General features: G+C 29.7%; 1 pseudogene; it reads left to right on the top strand.

Moving 5' to 3' along the window:
- The first annotated feature begins 1,168 nt into the window (after window positions 1-1,168).
- LOC131170529 (cytochrome P450 714C2-like) lies at window positions 1,169-4,002 on the top strand (annotated as a pseudogene).
- The last annotated feature ends 14,733 nt before the right edge of the window (window positions 4,003-18,735 follow it).

Here is an 18,735-nt window from a genome sequence, read left to right as displayed (position 1 = left end):
TCATAAATACATACCACAATTCATAAGTTCAAAAGAATTATTCTCTCATCTAATTCAGTAGAATTAGTCTAATCGATAAGATTAAAATTACTGTAGTTTATTACTTAGGGTTTGATTTAACTAGAGGCAATATATCAAGTTGATGTGGAGGAATTGTCCCGTATTCCTATGGAAAAAAAAACTTCTGAAAATGCAAAAACTTCTATATATATGCATATATACGCGTATATATATAAGTCTACTCTCAAGTTATTATATTTTCTTTATAAAATGTTAGTTTAATCATTGAAATGGGCATTAGTTTATATTTTTAAATAAAAAAATTAAAAATCATCACATAAAAGCATAGTATATTAATCTTATAATTATTACTATTACTTTTATTTAAAAGATTATCTTATAATTAAAATATTATGTCAAATAAAAATAAATCAATTGCAATAAAATATGAATAAACATAAATTTATAGATTAAAAAATGCAATTAACTATTAAAATATTTTTCATATAAAATTTTATTTCACTTGTTTAGATTATAAATAAAAAAAGTTTAACAAGAAATCAAACCAGAATTAAATTTACAATAATTTTACATGATAATTTTTTTTTATAATTTTATTATAAATAAATAAGATTAAATTATTTGCACTATAATTTTGTATTCAATGGAGGAACAACGGAAGTAACGTAAGGTAAAGTAATAAAAGGCAACATATTAAAATTTTTCTGAGCATTTTAAAAGTTTTAAAAAAAAATCTTACATTTTTAAGAAGTGAGAGTTTGAAATCTTCAAAAATCTTACATCTTTTTTTTTTAAAAAAAAAACCTTCTTTCAAACAAGCATAGTATTTTAAAAATTCATATCTTATTTTTAAAAACTTTTTTCCAAACAAATCATTAAAGAAGGCCAATTAGATTATCTCTGATTTATTTTTAAATTTTTAATACTATTGTCTTCGACGAAGACTTCAACTATTAAGCTAAAGTTTGCGCTAAAGTCCATTCATCTTGATTGGCTTATTTTTATTACCTATTTATTACATCCAATTAATGGCATGAGAGTCGTGGATGAACCTAACATATTTATCACTTGCAATTACTGCTGATATGTTGTAATGTAAGGTGCATGCAGGCGCATTGTCTATATAAAGCAACGTCCTGAATCCAGCATTATGCAAAGTTAGTGTTGTAAATTTCTATCACATGATGCTATCTACGATGAATCATACATACTTGCCTATTTGGTTTGGTGCTTTAGTTCTGCTATGGAGTTTTCTTGTTTATTTGTATTTGTGGTGGAAGCATGAGAGTTATAAAATGAAGCTTATTAGAAAGCAAGGGATCACAGGTCCTCCGCCTTCATTGCTATTGGGAAACTTACCAGAAATGGAGAGAATGATGTCTCAAAATCCTGAAACTCCAAAAATAGATGGTTCCTTGACTGTCTTACCATATTTCAAGCATTGGACCAACATCTATGGTACTTCATATACATATTTTTCCATATACATATTATGATATTGTGCACTTTTTCAAATTTCAGTTTCTCCTTCTCTTAACTCATAATCATTTTCCCTAACCTGACTTAGTTCAGTAATAAAGTCACATCACTCCATTTGGCAGAGCCAGATTTAAGTGCCCTTTCCCAATTCCTCTTACCTAATGACAAAGAAACTCATAATCATTTTCATAATTTTATCAGTATTTTTTTCATTATTTTTTACTGAACTCCAACTGAGGTTTGAATATTAATAATCATTTATGACAGGTAAGTTATTCAAGTTTGCAGTTGGAGGGATACAATTGTTATACGTGAATAATCTGAGCATTGTGAAGGAAATTAATAGCTTCACATCATTGGAGCTTGGAAAACCTGCTTACCTACGAAATGAAAGAGGAGCTTTACTTGGTAAAGGCCTTAATGTCACCAATGGTGCAGTTTGGTATCATCAGAGAAAGACCGTTGCTCCCCCGCTCTACATGCACAAGGTTAAGGTAATTTAAACTTTTGAATTTAGTTTATAGTGTTGACTAGAAGATAATACTAATTCCAATCAAAACTAGTGAATAAAAAAAAATTAGAGATTCAAAATTATTTGTTACAGAAATAATAATAATATTTACAGGAAATGGTGAATCTGATGGTGGAGTCTAGTAGCATACTTGTTAAATCATGGGAGAAGATAATTGATGCAAATGGTGAGGGTGGAATTGTTGATATAGTGGTGGATGAGCATGTGAAAAATTTTACTTCTCATATAGCCTCAAAAATAATATTTGGATCTGATCATCATAAAGGAATAAAAATATTTCCCAAATGTGAAGCCCTTCTCAAGGCTATTGGTACAACCACAACTCTTGGGATTCCATTTTTAAGGTATGTATGTGCTTCCTTTTAAAAATTTGAGTCTAGCCTCGGTCTATCGTTAACTCAAAACATAACATGTACAATGAGATCTAAGGCTCCATTTGTTTTACAGAAAATAATTTATATATTGAAAATATTTTTTATGGAAAATATTTTCTATAAAAAAATATTTTTATGGAAAATATCATGAAAATATTTTTCGTTGTTTGTTTGCAATGTTAAATTAATGATATACGGTCAATTTATGTATAAGTGTATTTACATTTTAATAATAGAAAATAAAAAATAACTTCCTCTTTTGAAAATGGAAGTCATTTTCCTAAGAAATGACTTAGTTTTCTTTTTAATTGGGAAAATATTTTCTGTTGATCAATTTTCCTAAGTACTCCGGATGCTAAAAAATATAAAAAATATTTTTCAGAAAAATATTTTCCATGAAATAAACAGAGCCTAAATGTAAAATACAAGAGATTCATATATCTGTAACTCAAGTCTATGTTAGATCAACCTCACCCTTAATTTATAATTAATTGCTTTTTTGTTTACATATACATATTTGTCCTACCATTGTTTATTTGATCCACATCGACCACTTACACGTCCATACTCATTGTTTTCATGAATAAGATTTCTTCCCATAGAAAGAAATAGAAAATCATGGGGATTAGCAAAAGAGATCCGTGGGATCATTATGGAGATAGCTAAGGAGAGAACTGGATCTATATCTCATCAGGACTTATTACAAGCTATCATTGAAGGTTCCAAGAATGGTGAGCTTGGGACGTTAACAGAAGATGAGTTCATAGGTGACAATTGCAAAAATATGTTCCTTGGTGGATACCTACCCCCTGCTCTAGCTGCAGTTTGGGGTTTAATGTTGCTAGCTTCACATCCTGAGTGGCAAGATCGTGCACGGTCTGAGGTTTTAGAGGTTTGTGAGGACAAGTACAGCTCCTAGATTTCAATATTCTCAGCAAGATGAAAGTGGTATATATTTACACACATAAGTTGATATCAATTGAAAAGCTGCGCTTCATCAGGATTTAACTGATTTGTGTTTTCATGCAGTTAAAAATGGTGATCCAAGAAGTTTTACGGCTTTATCCAGCGGTGACATTGGCGACAAGGGAGGCAATGCAAGATGTGAAACTTGGTGATTTGCAGGTTCCAAAGGTATGGGCATTTGGATTTGGCTGCTATCATTGCACCGTGATCCAGAGCTTTGGGGACCTGATGCAGACACATTTAATCCTGAGAGGTTCATAAATGGAGTTACAGGAGCTTGCAAGTCTTCACAAGCCTATATACCTTTTGGCTTGGGAGCTCGAGTGTGTCCTGGGCAGAATTTGGCTGTGATAGAATTGAAGGTGTTCTTTGCTGTCATACTCTCCAAATTCAAATTTACAATCTCTCCCAATTATCAACACTCGCCTACTTACGGTCTGCTTTTGGAGCCCGAGCATGGTGTGAATCTCCTTATTCAAAAGATATGACTGCTACGCCTGGGTTGGCATAATATGTGGTGGACTTGGTTTGCGCAAGAAGCTGTCATATTAGGGTACTAAATAAATATGCTAAATAAATATGCTTAGTTTGGGGATATTCTATCGGCCTGGTTTAGTAGGCGACCCTTAAATTTTCCTGATCTTATAATTAATAAAATTTTTACTTATGAGAAAAAGGTATTTAGAATAAAAATAATTTTAAAGTAAAAGCTATCATGTTTGTATTAAGAGTAATTCTCACTTGGATTTTGAAATATTTCTATCTCATTCCTCCCATTTTCTAACTTTTGAATGGATTTCTTTTTTTTTCAAGTAGAAGTATATTATTAGATAAATAATTATATAACCCAAGAAAAATTTAGCATCAACACATCATTCTTCCATGTAAAGCAAACTTTCCTTTAGCATATACTTAATCCAGGTGTGGCATCTAAGTGGAAAAAGCCTAAGGATGATTAATCATGACATCAAACTAATCACTGGCAACACATCCTCCAAGAATGAAACACAATATTTAATGAAGCCAAGCTTCATAAGCTAGTAATATTACAAAAGCTAAGCAGTTCAACTAATAAAATGGACCAGTTGCGAAGAGTGTGAGGAATTAATGGCATAGATATCCTCGCAAAGCTTAGATCGACTGTTGTTGTTGCTGCTACTTTAATTTAGAAACAAAAGATATCAGAAGACAACTAACATGCAGGCTATAAATTCAACTCTCTATTGACACCTCATTTAACAAGAGAATCCACTAATACGTTTACATTACATTCTTGCAAAATATTGGAAATGTTGAGGCAAAAAGTGTAAAATAAGTTTTGATGTTTGATAAATTACTATTTTTAAAATATCAATTGCCTCCCTAAATTGCTGCAAGGTGGAAGAGAGGCAAGGCATTTAAGATGCTATTAATCATTTAACTTAGCCTCCTCGGTGTTTGTGGACTTAGAGGTGGCAAAACGGTCAGGTTCAGATTCAAGTCATGCACGGTCAAGTTATGTTAGGAGGTGGATCATTCAAATTTTATCTTTTTCGAGCTGGGTTTAGGTTGAGTCATTTTTTGTTGAGGATCAACTCAAGTTACTCATGGTATCTCTATACAAAAAGGGTTTCACATCGGATTCAAGTTAGTTGGCAAATAACGAGTTATTTTGGATCAAAACATTTTTACTATAAAAATTAATTTTTATTAATTTAATTTTCGGTTCAAAATTTGAATTAATTAATTAATTAATTAATCCAAACATGTCAATTCTGAGTCATATTAACTCTCAATTAAATCCTCACTTTTGTAAGTCACTTGGTTTCGGATTATTATGGATTTTCTATAAATTTAAAACAGATTATAGATCTCTTTGAGTTGAGTGAGATCGAATTGGGTTGGTGGTTTCCTTGAATATTGCATAGTTAGAATCTAATTCAATTAAAATTCTATGACAACCTACCCAAAATGGAGAATGATGCAAAGATAACACAAGGGTCTATTATTGATTGCTTGTAGTTCTGCATCATTAGAGTCTGTAATTCTAACAGGAGAAGAGAAAATGCATAGGACATGAAGCTTTTCGCCAAAATTGTATAAAAAGGAAAAAAATTTGCTCAAAATAATGTGGAAGGGAAAATATTTCTCAAAGCAAGGTGAATGTGTACACATCTGAAGGATCAAAGAGCATACCGACATTAAGAGCTTCGGCATTTTCATGCCAATAGTTTTATAGTCGGCAAAACTGTATGCTGGCAACAATATCAAAATGAAAGGCGTATTGCAGAGATTGCAGGGTGGCCACACACAATGTGGTCATTTTTCAAATTTGTTTATGCATGAATGTGCACGTCCAGTTGCAACAAAATAATAATAATAAAATGCATACAAAACATTTTCTCTTAAATTTTAATAGTGAAGTTTACATAATAATTAACACTAACTATTGATTACATCATAATTTATAAATTATTTTTAAACAAATAAATAATATTTTCAATTTAAAAGTAATGGAATAAATGAGTGACTGGCTTTATTTAGAGACAAATTTCTCCATCACCCAACTAATTTTCGATAAATAATAACTTGTGAGCATTAATGCTAGAAAATTAGGAAAGAAACAGCGAATAAACTACTTAGATTAGTGCTGATCATGTTTAAAGATTCAAATAATTTCTGACAAGAAGCTAGATCTTTTGTGCTTCGGCTCTTGCAGGAGAAGCGGTAGCTGTGTTTCAGGCTTTACAATTAGCCAAATGCAGGAGGTTTTCTTCCATTATAGTGGATATTCACGCAACACTTGGTGCTATAATGAAGCTGGCTGCCGATTTCCTTCAAGTGGAATTTAAACTCATTAAAAGGAATTCTAATGAAGCAGCTCATCATCTTGCAAAGCTTTGCTTTGCCATGTAATTGACTTATTGATGTTCCTAGTTCTCTTGTTAGAATTTGCTCTCTTGATACTGTGAGAGCCTTGTAATACACTTTTGCAATTAAAAAAATACTAGGAAAAAAAATATTATCGAAGTATCCCACAAAGGAATAAGTAAAACAGACTCCACATTCTTGTCTTGTATAAACAGTAATGTCCCGAGCTCATCAGTACCCAATAAACCTAGCTACAATCTCATCTCTGCCAAAGCTGCCTTTAAACTGCATGGATTGGATTGTTGCTTGAATTCATGTTTGAAGCATTAGAGCCCGTATTAGAGGAAAAGCAGATCGTCTGGATGATCCTTCAAGCAATTCTAGGGAAAGAGAAAGGGTCCAGCATCACCAATAGATAATAACAAATCGATATATAATATTAATACTCATACCTTAGAGAGCTATATTGTCACGACCCAACCTATGGGTCGGACCAGATAGGACACAGGCTAGCCTAAAGCTCCGAGACCCGTAGTAAGCCTAATTATTCCTTAACCCAATCCTAAGACCTATTTTAAGCTCGATTTCAAGAATTCAACCTGACAAATTCCGATCATAATATGGACCATACAATGAGGAGTTTTTGACTCGCACGACCTGTAAACACAATATATAACAATTTGAGGAGCTCAGCTCACCCTCCATATACTCATAATGGTATACAATCCAATGGGAGCTCAGCTCCCTCATCCAGTCCAATCATACATGCATTTAATGTTCTTATAATTTCCACATAATATTATATTATAGTTTCAAACTAATTAAAATACTCCTATCATACGCGGAGTTCTAGAATTTAGCTAAATTGAATAGAATACATTTAATTATTATTAATTGACCTACGAAGAAGAGGAGCAAGTTAGTCACAATAAATAATTCTCCTGTAACCTAGAAAAATAAGGTGAACAGGAGTGAGCGTTCGACTTAGAGAGTAAAATACAAATTTTAACTACAATTTCTATAGCTATCTAAAGCTAATACATCCTGAGTAATGGAATGCAACACCTTCACAAATTTCATACAAATCACATTATAACAGCAAAAAGGCAATTTGGAGTACTCACACACCCAATAATGTTCAAACAGTACATATATGGGAGCTGATCCCTATCTGATTCTCTTAATCCAACCTTTGCCAGCGAGTGTTTCTCAAGCCAAACTTTCGCTTGATAAACCAAATGCGGGGGCCAGCGAGTGTCTCTCAAGCTGTGCCTACCCCGACTTATCCATAAAGTACTGAGTTCCAGCGAGTGTCTCTCAAGCCGCGTCTACCCGTCCTATCCATATCCAATACCACACACCACACGCACGCCAACGCACGCACACTGCTCCAAATTATCATAAATAACATTCATGACACTTCATCAATTAAGAATGCAATATAAAACGTGCTTAGTGTTTAACTACATAGATACATATTTATAAGTAATGCATGAGAATGCCTGGACATATAATAATATTGAAACTATAATTAAAATTAATATTTTACTCACAGACAAAGTCAATGTGGTGGCTGGGCCGAGGAGAAAGGCTGTCTCACCTGACAATTATATTGTAATTGTTTATTATAATTGACTCAATGCAAGCTTAAAAAGAATCAAAGACACCCTAAGTCGTGTCGAAAATACGATAGAGTCCCCCATACTTAGAACATACCCAACCTACAAAATGGCTCAAAAATACACTTCTATATCACATATGTCAACCCATATCCCATCAACAACACATGGCCCCTCTTAGGCCCTCCAATCCAAGCAAAATCTCACAAAATCAAAAATTAAGTTTTTACCCCTAAAACTTATATTCTGTAAAAAATATTCAAAGGAGCTCTAAAAATTCTAAAAATTTACCATGTGGTCCTTAGCAATATTACTAAGCTAATACAAAAGGAATTATAATTTTTTAACAATCCACGAATATTTTATGGATTTTTAATTTAAACTCGACACTAAATATTGAAAAACTTTGGATTTGGGTTTAGCTATGTCAATTCAAACGCTTGGAACGCATCTAGGGCATTTATAATTGGTGTGGTAGCCTATAATCTCGACACAAGTTTTTCCGCAACTGTCTATCGACTCGAAATTCTGGACGGCGATGATCGAATTTCAACGAAGCGAAAGTACCTATGTAAAGCCCACAATACCAGAGTTAGAATAAAATATTTACATATAAAATAATTATTTAAAAATTAAGAATATTACATATATGATCGTAGTTAAGAGAGACGGTATGTGTTGGGAGAACTGCTCGGCTAAGAGTTCTAAAAATTTTTTTCTTACTACCTGTTGTAACGTGTGGCAGGAAGGAGGTAATAGTTGCCGATACTATCAAATTCAGCATTGCACACAATCTGCCGATCTTATTATATTGTGAGGACCCTGCAATCTCTGCAACATGCCTTTACTCTTTTTAAAAAAAATTTTTTTACTCACTTTACCGACCGTAATGTTGTCGGCATACTGTTTGATTTTTTCCCTTTTAATTTTTAATAGCTGTTGCCAACTATGCATGAAATGCTGACACTCTTATTGTCGGCATGCTCTTTGATCCTTTCAATGTGTACATATTCACCTTGCTTTGGGAAATATTTTCCCTTCCACACAATTTTGAGAATTTTTTTTTCTTTTTTACATAATTTTGACAAAGGCTCGCACTAGGACCTAGTGTTCCGAATGATGAGCCATCTACCTTCCATTTTAGAAAGAGCAGACAGAATTTGCATATAGCAGGGGTCTTTCCTTTACTATATATTTAACCAATATCATACTCCATTTAAAAATATTAAGAAGGTGTTGTTTGGTTTAGCGTTTTAGAATAGCTTGTAACTGTTTCTTACTTCATATCTATGTGGTAAAATTTACGAATCAACTATTGATAGTTGATTTTAGTTTGAATTAGTTACTGATTCTATTTTTGAAATTTTTTCTCATTAATTAGTAGCTAATTTGATTTATTTTTTTGTTTAGACTATGTTAATTTTTATCTCTTCAAATTAATTTTTTTTACATTAATAAATTATTTTAAATTATAAATAAATATAAAAATATTATAAATAATAATCAAACTAGTTATAATATTCATTCTTAAATGGTAGAAAAAATGTATATACATTAAAAATAATTATATTTTTAATTCTTATATATGTTATTGTTAGAAGAAAGAATACAAGTAATGAAGGAAATGATTGTGTATTTATCTGTGTCTTATTTACGGAGATATTACATCTATTTATACATGAGAATATGAGCTAATTTAGATAAAAATAATAATTGCTGTAATTATGCTACACAAATCTCCTATAATCATACTAATTGCTGTAATTATGCTACACAAATCTCCTATAATTATGCTAATGTACGACCTATCAAAAAACTTTTCATTCCTTGAACTCAAAGATTATAGTTGGAACTAGTCAGAACTGTTGCAATAGATTTTGAAATATCAGATTTATCCATTGATAACAAGATGAGGAGAAAAAAAAATGGTGTAATAACAGAAATAAAAAAATGAACCAAAACAGGTTGTAGAGAGAGAAGAGACCCGAAACTAGAAATAAAAGTTTCTCACGATACCATGTTAGAAGAAAGAATACAAGTAATGAAGGAAATAATTGTATATTTATCTGTGTCTTATTTACAGATATATTACATCTATTTATACATGAGAATATGAGCTAATTTAGACAAAAATAATAATTGCTGTAATTATGCTGCACAAATCTCCTATAACATGCTAATTGCTGTAATTATGCTAACTTGATTATATAATAAATTAATAATTATATGTTTATGTTAATAATAATATAATATATATAGTCATTTATCAACAATAATAATTAGACATAAATTGAACAAACGTGGTAAAATGTTTAGGATATATCAGCTATGTACAATAAGCTATATATTACCCACAATCAGCTATTATTGAGTGTGTCCAATTGGTAAATCAAACGGCCCTTAAACTAAGGGTAAATAGGATAAATTTGATCGTAAAGATTTCATTCAACATGAAATTCCAAACAAATTTATAGAGGACAAAGAAAAAAGTTTTATCAATTTAGTTTTGAGAATCTTTTCATTTATTTTTTGCAAGTCATAAGGGCCACATGATAGCATATATAGAAAGATAAATTAAAAGATAGAAATAGTTTGAAACTATCCTTCCATTAATGAAAAAGAAAGTACCCTTTCTACATTAGTGGTCCCCAGAAGTGACTTTAAGGTACCAGTGTTCCAGGATCAAATACTTCTCTCTCCAGACAGGGACTTCAAATTTCCTTGCAAGAGTAGTTTTTTTTTTTATACAAGTAAAAAATTATTAAACAAGCCAAAGAACTGGCAGGAAATACAAAGGAAAGAAAAAAAAAATACAAAGAAACAAGACTACAAAGATAATAATAATAATAATAATAATAATAATAATAATAATAATAATAATAATAATAATAATAATAATAATAAAGAAAAGACTTCAAAACATAAAAAAACGGTGAAGGAGGTAAGGGGAGGCTTCCTCAGAGAGATGAGAGACATCAAGCTCAGAGAGACCCAAAGCAGCGAGAAGAGAAAAACAGAGATTGAACCCAAATAACTGATGAGAGAAGCATTTCTTGGAGCAACCGAGACTAGACACTACAAGATTCTTAGGATTTACCAATGAATTTTTATTGTGGTAATCTTTTAAAGTTAGTTGGTAATTAAAATTACCAATGGATTATGTTGATTGCAATAAACCTTGTTAGTAATTTTTTTTTTTTTATCAACAGATTTCAAGTTCATTGGTATTTATCAATGGATTTCAAATTTGTTGGTAAATCAAGATAAAAATAAAAAAAAAATCCGTTAGTAATTTAAAAAATTTTAAAAATTATTTTCATTTAAAATAATAAATTTTTTTATTATTTTTAGATATTTTTTATTATTTAAAATAATTTTAATATTATAAATATATTTTTATTTTATGATTAATAATTATTAGAAATATATTATAATGAGAGAAAAAATGTATTTGAAAAAAGAAAAAAATAAAAATGAGGAAATTAAATGAGGGAAAATTATATTAATGAAGATGGAAAATATAAGGTAACCATTAAAAGGAAAAAAGAAAAAAAAATGAAAGTAAAGAAAATGATAGAAAAGAGAAGAAAATATGATGAGATAAAAAAAAAGAAGAAATGATGAGGGAAGAGAAGAAAAATAAGAGAGGGAATAAATGATGAGAGAAAAGAAAATGAAATAAAAGGGAAGATATGATGAGAGACGGAAAAAAAAAAAGAATAAATGATGAGAGAAAAGGAAAGAAAACAAGAATAAAGGAAAGAAAATTATGAGAGAAGAGAAAAAAAATGATAGAAAAAGAAAAAAATGAGAGAAAGTGAAAGAAAATAAGATAAAAAAAAAAAAAGAAAAATGAGAGGAAAGAGAAGAAAATTGAAATGGGAGAGAAGAAAATTGTTTAATGAATGAAATGATAAAAGAAAATGTAGTGTTTGTACATATAAACATGTGAACTATCGATAGATTTATTAACAAATTACAAATCTGCTACTAAATTATATAAAAAATCGGTAATTTTTTTTTCCCAAGAATTAGCAATAGAATTTGAAATTCATTGGCAAAATACCATCAATTTCAAAATTAGTTGGTAATATGTTGGTAAATGAAAGAAAGGTAGACTAAAAGGCTGGATTTTTTCCTTCAAAAATTATATAATACGTAATTTTTTTTTTTTTTTTTATGTTTCACAAACTGCCTACGAATTCAAAATTCTTTGGTAAATTACCAATGGATCTTGAATTCCATTAATAATTTTAAGACTTAAATTTTTTAATATCTCACAAATTACTAACGTATTCAAATCCATTGTTAATTTCGACACTTAATTTAAAATGTCAAGTCAAACAAGTGTTAATCAATAATAAGAAATGGTAATAGATAATGAAAAAACCCACCACTTATTTTTTGAAATATTATATTTTGTTATGAATATATTTATGTGGATGTCCATTAGCATTTTAAAATTTCAAACTCCTCATTTTCTCTCAATATATTTAATGTATTTCATTAAGTACTTTATTAATTATGAACCTTCCATCTTCTCTCGTATACTTATAAATATAGGCATTGTATGTAATGTTTCACTTACTTGAAAATCAATGAGAAATCTACTTTCTATCAATATTCTCTTTTTTATTATTCTCTTAGTTTTACCTTTTTTTACAACACATTATCAGCAAAAGTCTCTAGCCTCAACCATATATAGGTTTTATATTTTCTTCTCTACAGTTTCAAAGGCACTAAAATTGGATAATTAGACAGTTGGTGATTTACAACATTCTAGCTAAAAGGAAATATTGTTATCCACATTAAGAAATTACTAAGAATACTCTAAGATAATTTTGTTATTGATATTTTATCATAATAATTGCTTTCTTGTTTCTAACCTATGTATTTTTTTTTTATAGTATGTCAAATTTGTCAAAGTTTGAATTTTTGGCCCTTGATATTATGAGAAAGAACTATTTATGGATATTAGATTCATTTAGATAATATTTATTTCATTATTATTTCTATGAAAGTTGAGTATCTTATAGTACAATATCTACTTGAACTCTAGGAGAGTTTTCAAGAAATATATTGCCATTAGAAGTGACATAATATTATTGAAAAAGATATCACCAATAGAAGTGACATAATATTATTGAAAAATTATGAAACTTATTCATCTGATTATGATCCATTTCCTAAAGTGAATGTGACAATATTTAATAAAATTCGTGGATGCGATCGTGACCATAAACATGAATATGAATGAAATTGATATATTTTCCACAATTGTGGTGGTCATAATAATTACTATTCTAACCATAATATTGCATCTCACCACCAGAAGTAGCAAAATAGTGATCGGAAAAGAAAAATATTAAAAATGAATGTTATATTAAAGGTTACATACCTGTCAACAAATTACAAATCTGCTATCGAGATGCAATATGTTATGTAGTGTTTGTAAATATAAACATGTGAACTATCGATAGATTTATCAACAAATTACAAATCTGCTACTAAATTATATAAAAAATCGGTAATTTTTTTTCCCAAGAATTAGCAATAGAATTTGAAATTCATTGGCAAAATACCATCGAATTTCAAAATTAGTTGGTAATATGTTGGTAAATGAAAGAAAGGTAGACTAAAAAGGCTGGATTTTTTCCTTCAAAAATTATATAACACGTAATTTTTTTTTTTTTTTTTTTATGTTTCACAAACTGCCTACGAATTCAAAATTCTTTGGTAAATTACCAATGGATCTTGAATTCCATTAATAATTTTAAGACTTAAATTTTTTAATATCTCACAAATTACTAACGTATTCAAATCCATTGTTAATTTCGACACTTAATTTAAAATGTCAAGTCAAACAAGTGTTAATCAATAATAAGAAATGGTAATAGATAATGAAAAAACCCACCACTTATTTTTTGAAATATTATATTTTGTTATGAATATATTTATGTGGATGTCCATTAGCATTTTAAAATTTCAAACTCCTCATTTTCTCTCAATATATTTAATGTATTTCATTAAGTACTTTATTAATTATGAACCTTCCATCTTCTCTCGTATACTTATAAATATAGGCATTGTATGTAATGTTTCACTTACTTGAAAATCAATGAGAAATCTACTTTCTATCAATATTCTCTTTTTTATTATTCTCTTAGTTTTACCTTTTTTTACAACACATTATCAGCAAAAGTCTCTAGCCTCAACCATATATAGGTTTTATATTTTCTTCTCTACAGTTTCAAAGGCACTAAAATTGGATAATTAGACAGTTGGTGATTTACAACATTCTAGCTAAAAGGAAATATTGTTATCCACATTAAGAAATTACTAAGAATACTCTAAGATAATTTTGTTATTGATATTTTATCATAATAATTGCTTTCTTGTTTCTAACCTATGTATTTTTTTTTTTTATAGTATGTCAAATTTGTCAAAGTTTGAATTTTTGGCCCTTGATATTATGAGAAAGAACTATTTATGGATATTAGATTCATTTAGATAATATTTATTTCATTATTATTTCTATGAAAGTTGAGTATCTTATAGTAAAATATCTACTTGAACTCTAGGAGAGTTTTCAAGAAATATATTGCCATTAGAAGTGACATAATATTATTGAAAAAGATATCACCAATAGAAGTGACATAATATTATTGAAAAATTATGAAACTTATTCATCTGATTATGATCCATTTCCTAAATTGAATGTGACAATATTTAATAAAATTCGTGGATGCGATCGTGACCATAAACATGAATATGATTGAAATTGATATATTTTCCACAATTGTGGTGGTCATAATAATTACTATTCTAACCATAATATTGCATCTCACCACCAGAAGTAGCAAAATAGTGATCGGAAAAGAAAAATATTAAAAATGAATGTTATATTAAAGGTTACATACCTGTCGTACGCTAAATTAGCATCTTTGAAAGGCAAAGGAAAAACTATTGAAACAAATCTTGTCTATAATAATTTTGACCATGGCCAAATTAATACAACACATTTAGATGTTGCTAATTTTCTCCCCAAAGGAGGAAATGACCATATGATTAATGATGGATTTCTTCCTGAAGAAATTAATGATCATATGGTAAATGATGAAAGTATTTGATATTAGATAATGTTTCTGTTGTGCACCGCGGAAGTGTGTAAACTGCAAAAAAATAAAGCAAACATATAAAACACTAATATTTACGTAGTTTACTTTCTCAACATAGGGCTACATCCACGGACATGCCATCTTCCACTATCAATAATAATAAATTATCAATTATAAGCTCAAACTACACTACCCATTAACCCAATTACACCCAAGAGATCCCATTACAAACTGCTTATAGTAAATATATTAGTTAGTCATCTTAGTCTCCTCTAGACATAACCTAATATATTTAGTACTACAATTGCTACACATAAAGGTGCCTTCAACTATATAGACAAGACCTTTCTTATCAATGAGCAAGAATTCCTTCCTCTTGAATTCTATGTCCTTTCTCCATGTTAGGCCAAAGTCTCTCTCCACTTTAATAGGCAAGTGCCCCTCATCAATGGGTAGAGTCAAATCCTCAACAATTAGCAAAGCCTCTCTCTGCAATGGGCGACAATCCCTCTCCGTGGGCAAAGCCACTCTCTTCAATGGGTAAAGCCAAATAACCTTTTAACCATTCTCTTATTTATAGTGTTAATTCTTTCAATCTTAATTTGATTAGTAGTCCCACTCAATTTAGGAATAACACTAAAATAAGAGATCTACTTATATAGAAAAATGTCTCTCCAAATTTCACTAGGATTTTGAGTCATAATTCTATGATTTCTTATTTTATTTCACATGCTTTCTTATGGTTTTAGAATTTTTTATGTAATGTTTTTTTGAAATTGTTTCCTTATAATGTTTTGCTTATGCTACTAATCTTATTTAATGAAGAAAATATGGTTTTTCATTTAACTAGATCAAAGATCAATGGTAAGGATATATGTCTCGTAGATAGTGCAACCACGCACACCATATTTAACAATAAGAAATATTTTTCTAATTTGATTATGAGGCAAACATGTGTTAATATGATATCTGATAGTATGAAATTAATTGAGGGCTTTGGAAGAGCTGATATATCATTGCTCAGAGGAAAAAAAATTTACTATAAATGATGCATTATTCTTCCTTAAGTCTCAAAGGAATTTATTAAGTTTTAAAAATATTTGATTTAACGAATATCATATTGAGACAATGAATAAGAAAAATATAAATTATCTTTGCATTACTACTATTATTTTTGAGAAGAAATGTTTGTTGGAAAAATTATCCTCTTTGTCCTCTGGATTGTACTACAACAAAATTGTTGTGATTGAAACACACGTTATAGTAAACTCAAAGTTTATTGATGTAAACACAATTTACTAATCAAAGTAATTATATTATTTGGTATGATAGGTTGGGTTGTCCCAGATCAATTATAATGTGAAAAATTATCAAGAATTCATGCAATCATTCATTAAAACCCAGAGGTTCTTCAATTCAATGAATTCTCATATATTACCTGTTCTTAAGGAAAATTAATTATTAGGCCATCACCAGCTAAAATTGGATTTAAAGCTCTTGCATTTTTAGGATGTATTCAGGATGACACATGCGGCCATATACATCAACCTTGAGGACTATTTAGATATTTTATGGTTTTAAGTGATGCATAAATTAAATGGTCACATGTGTGTTTACTATCATCTTGCAATTTGGCATTTGCAAGATTGCTTACACAAATAATTCACCTACGAGCACAATTTCCTAATCATCAAATTAAGATAATTTATCTTGATAATACTAATGAATCCACATCTTAGACTTTCAATGATTATTGCATTGGAATAGTTGTAGAACATCCTGTAACTCATGTTCACACATAAAATGATCTGGCAGAATCATTTATTAAATGCTTGCAATTGATTACAAGGCCATTACTTATGAGAACAAAGCTTCATATTTCTGTTTGGGAACATATTATTCTGGATGCAGTGGAACTTATGTGCATCAAGCCAACATATTATCATAAGTTATCTCTTTTACAATTGGTTTTGGGTTAGAAACCAAATATTTCCTATCTAAGAATTTTTGGATGCGCAGTATATGTTCCAATTGCTCATACAATGCATAAGAGGGATCCTCAAAGAAGGTTAGGAATATATCTCAGGTATGAGTCTCCATATATGATTAAATATCTTGAGCTTTTGACAAGTTATTTATTTACAACCAAATTTGCTGATTGTTACTTTGAAGAATCAATTTTCCCAACATTAGGCAGAGAAAATAAGTAGTTGGACAAGCAATTTACTTGGCAAGAATTATCATTATCACATTTTTATCCTCATATTAGGCAGTGTGAACTAGAAGTTCAAAAGATAATTCATTTGCAAAATATTGCCAATCAATTACTAGATGCATTCACCGACTCAAAGAGAGTAACAAAATCTCATATACCAATTGCCAATACTCCTATTAGAATTGAAGTCCTTGAAGGATAAATTGCATAAAATGCTAGTGCTAATGTGTCTACAGCACACTTGAAGCGTGGTAGACTTATCGGTTCCAAGGATAAAAATCTTTGAAAATGAAAAGGAGTAAAATTTCAAGATGGTCAAACTCTAGAAGAGCAAACTCCAGTAGAGAAAAATTCCAAAAGAGAACCTAGACATGACTAATAAATTTCTAAAAGAAATGCAGGTACCTGAAAGTAATGAAATTAAAGAGATTTTGATAAACTATGTCACGTTAGGACAAAAATGGAATTGATGAAATAAATGTTGATGATATTTTTGCATATACTCAATATTGTGAAAGATGATAAGGAACATGAATCTAAGTTTGTAAAAGAATGTAGACGTAGAAATGATTGGTCAAAATGTAATGATGTAATCAAGGCAAAATTAAATTCACTTGAGAAATGTAAAATTTTTGGACTTGTAGTTCGAACACCAGAAGATGTCTAGCCAGTGGGATATCAATGAGTATTTGTGCAAAAACAAAATGAGAAAAATGAAATCATGAGATATAAAGCATGGCTTATTACACTAGCATTGATTATAAGGATACATATTCTTCTGTGGTGGATGCAATTACGTTTTGATATTTGCTTAGCCTGTTAATTCATGAAAACCTTGAAATGTGTTTAATGGATGCAGTGACTGCCTATTTATATGGCTTACTTGACAAAGATGTCTATATGAAAATCCTTGAAGGATTTAAGTTGCCTAAAGCACAAAAAATCAAATTCTTGAGAACTTTGTTCAATTACATTATATAATGCTCTATATGGATTAAAGCAATCTAAACGCATGTGGTATAATCACCTTAGTGAATATTTGCTAGAAAAATGCTATAAAAATGATTGTGAGGTCACTTAATGAGAAAAAAGACCTTTTTCGACCATAAGAAAATAACGAGAAACTCCTTGATTCTGAAATATCATATCTTAGTGTAATAGGCACACTAATGTATCTTGTTAGTCATACTTGACATGATATAGCTTTTCTTGTAAATTTGTTAGCAAGATATAACTTTTCTCCAACCCAAAGATATTGTAATGGAATTAAGCATATATTATGATATCTTTGAGACACAATGACTATGGATTTATATTATACTAAATGTTACAACCAAATTTGATTGGTTATGTAGATTCAGGTTATTTATTTAATCCACATAATGGTAGATTCCAGACATGCTATATATTTACATGTGGAGGTACGACTATTTCATGGTATTCTACAAAACAAATTATAGTTGCTACTACTTCTAACTATGTAGAAATTTTTGCAATTCATAAAATAAGTCGAAAATGTATCTGGTTGAAATCAGTAATTCAACATATTCGAAGTACATAT

This window comes from Hevea brasiliensis, chromosome 1 (genome assembly GCF_030052815.1).
Source record: "Hevea brasiliensis isolate MT/VB/25A 57/8 chromosome 1, ASM3005281v1, whole genome shotgun sequence".
Classification (NCBI taxonomy): Eukaryota; Viridiplantae; Streptophyta; class Magnoliopsida; order Malpighiales; family Euphorbiaceae; genus Hevea; species Hevea brasiliensis.
Note: the sequence above shows the minus strand (reverse complement) of the source record. Positions and strands in the feature narration are given on the sequence as shown.